Genomic DNA, 3588 nt, shown 5'->3' on the forward strand with positions numbered 1-3588 from the left:
GACCAGGGTTAGGGTTAGACCAGGGTTAGGGTTAGACCAGGGTTAGGGTTAGGGTTAGACCAGGGTTAGGGTTAGGGTTAGACCAGGGTTAGGGTTAGACCAGGGTTAGGGTTAAGGGTTAGGGTTAGACCAGTGTCTCCATCATGCTTCTCCAAATGTGTCCAGCTGACTTGTTTTCGTTTGCAGTAACCATAGGAATTGACTCACTCCTGCCCACGTGCTTGTAAACAAATCAATAATCAGTCTGTTTGACTTCGATCAGATGGGGGAAAAGAGTGCAAATGAAAACAACTGAAGATGTTTGAAGAACTAATGAACATAGTAGGACTATTCCAAGTCATTTGCGAGCGCAGGATAAGGCGAAAAAGGAGAAAAAAATATCCTGTTATCCTGTTACGACTTTCGGGGACGCATCAGGACGCATAAACGTTTAGACTACTAAAGATATGTGGTCAAATGCGTCCCAGGCCACCTCGGCAAGCGATTTAAGGAAACGTTTCACAAAACGTTTTGGTGGCCGTTTACACTTGTATTGAATCTGATTGTTCAAAACGCTCTAAAACCAAGTCTAAACGGGTTCAAAACGCATTCTAAAACCAAGTCTAAACGGGGGCCTACTTTTATCATAAAGAATCTACAAACGATCTTGAGGTAGAACAGAGTGGCACAAATATACTTCGGAATCAAGTTTATTATGCAAAATAACACATTATAAAGACAATTTATGAGACATTTAAAAAAATCTTTCAAGACGTTCATACTCATTCATATACATGAGGGTGACCTGTGTGAGGGAAAGCTGGATGATTGTTTATCTGGTAAAGCAGGCTGTGATTGTGCATCATTGTTGTGCCCTGGGTACAGCGTTATACTGCATGGCTACATCGTGGCTATCAGGGTTTACGTTTTACAATATGTATGTTTGCATTTGGCCAGACTAGGACAAGACATGGAAACACTTGTATGGTGTAGCTCACAATCCCTCAGACCTATTAGAACCCCCCCCCCCTCCCACACACACACACACACACCCCACAGAACAACAACGCATGTTATCGTTCAGTGTTGGCCATGTTTCTTTAACCTTGTATATTGCAAACATAATGAATCAGTATAATGTGACTGTGAGCTCTAGACTGCTTCAAGCCTGCCACAGGGTTAATTAGCTCGAGTCCAGGTATGGATCCATCATTCTGCACTTCTCGAGCTACACCGCCGTACACCTAATCTCACCAGTATTACACCGCAGTATGCCTAATCTCCCCAGTATTACACTGCAGTATGCCTAATCTCACCAGTATTACACTGCAGTATGCCTAATCTCCCCAGTATTACACTGCAGTATGCCTAATCTCACCAGTATTACACCGCAGTATGCCTAATCTCCCCAGTATTACACTGCAGTATGCCTAATCTCCCCAGTATTACACCGCAGTACGCCTAATCTCCCCAGTATTACACTGCAGTATGCCTAATCTCACCAGTATTACACCGCAGTATGCCTAATCTCCCCAGTATTACACCGCAGTATGCCTAATCTCCCCAGTATTACACCGCAGTATGCCTAATCTCACCAGTATTACACCGCAGTATGCCTAATCTCACCAGTATTATGATGGAGAGGTGACTAAACCCAACCCAGAGATAAATGAGATGCTGAGGAGTCAGCTGGTACAGTCAATCATATTGTAGACAGCCTGAGAGACCTATCTTTTATGACAGACCTCTGTGGCTTCACAAAGTCATGTCCTTCAGTGCTTTCCCCGCTTCCCTTAGTGCCAAAATAGAACAAACACCAAACAGCTATCACATATCTTCTCTTCAAGGTCAAATGAAAGATGTGTTCTCTTCAAAGACAGATCTCTCTCTTCAGGTGTAAAAATCAGGAGAGCAAAATTAGGTCCTATTCCACCACAGTAGCCTTTTACAGTAGACACTCACATTCCTATATTTGTTCAAGGGCTACTTTCTGCTTAAAAGAGTGATAAAAACTATGATTAAAATCAAGGATTAACACACTCCAAATATGGCATTTGTGGCCGATACATTTAAGGTAAATCAGAATGATTGTATGGATTTAAAAGGCAAGGATATCTATAGACAATAACTTAAAACTCTTCTTTCATGACCACAGAGGGTCATGGTGGTGCAGTGAACTCAAACATAAGATGCTTTAACTGACAGCTCCTGTAGCAGGTGAGAAGGTTCCGGTTTGTGGGCTAACAGCAGGGTGGTGTAGAGGTGGCTAGTTTCCCCGTCGTCTTCTCCCACAGTACACCATGCAAGCGTGAAAGAATACCATGGGAATCAAACTGAGATGGCACATGAGAAAACGTATACTCTCGAGATCAAGAAATCTCCCTGCCTGCCAAAAAAGGCTATGTCCATGTCTGAGTTCCTCTTTCACACCCCTCCAGCACTGAGTAGCCCCCTAAAACACCACACAAGACAAACCCTGTCACGCTTGGTTCCGTCTCAATGGACATCCAAAGAGCTTTTGTTCACTTTCAATTCACATGGAACAAATACTGTAATGTCTTTGCCAAAATAAAAAAACTTTAAAATGTCATACAATCCTTTGTTCATTGTTTAAATTACTGGGGATGAATTGGGTGAACTATCAGTATTGTATCAGCACTTCCATTTTTTATAATTTCCACACTGTCATCTCGATGAGTGGTCATTAAGTAACAGGTTATCCAGTAGGTTTTGTTCTAAAGGTTACGTCTAGTGACTACTGTAACTCAATACGCAACACAAATGTGAATACCAGATCTGAGCAAAACTGAAAGATATGATTCAGTCCTGAATGGCTTTTCTGTTCATTTAATTTACTGTGTTTTATTTCCAATTAAATGTTCACCTTTAAATTGAAGATTTTTCAACTAGTTTGAGATGCTGCATGATTGAGTGGCTGCAAGTCCAGACGTGAGTTTCTCTCTGATGCGCACGGCTTCATTGCAGGGACGTAGCTCAAGAACCATTTACTGTATATCATGTAGTGCACTTGGACTACACGTAGTGCACTTGGAATACATGTAGTGCACTTCAAATATGCATATTACACTTGGATTCCATGTAGTGCACTTGGAATACACATAGTACACTTGGAATACACATAGTGCACTCAGAATACACGTTGTACACTTGGAATACACGTAATACACTTGGATTCCATGTACCTGTAGTGCATTTGAGTAGCATGTAGTGCACATCAATGCTCAAGCCACAGGGCAGCAGGGGAATCACTGGGGTCTGTGTCCAGTCCAGTCCAGTCCAGTCCAGTCCAGTCCAGTCTAGTCTAGTCTAGTCTAGTCTAGTCTAGTCTAGTCTAGTCTAGTCTAGTCTAGTCTAGTCCAGTCCAGTCCAGTCCAGTCCAGTCCAGTGGAACCCGAATTCCAAGCCATTCATTCAGTGTCATATGTGAATCCACTTGAGATGAGTTATTTCCTAAAGAGGACCAGCACAGGGCGACACCGTGTCCCTGCCTCCTACCTGTGCAGAGAAAGGCCTTGGGTGGGGTCCTGTACTCCTCGAGTGAGTTCACAATGCAACAGCACTTGAGTGTCTCTCAGTCCCATATCTCTT

Source organism: Borostomias antarcticus, assembly GCF_949987555.1.
Source record: "Borostomias antarcticus genome assembly, chromosome: 4".
NCBI lineage: Eukaryota > Metazoa > Chordata > Actinopteri > Stomiiformes > Stomiidae > Borostomias > Borostomias antarcticus.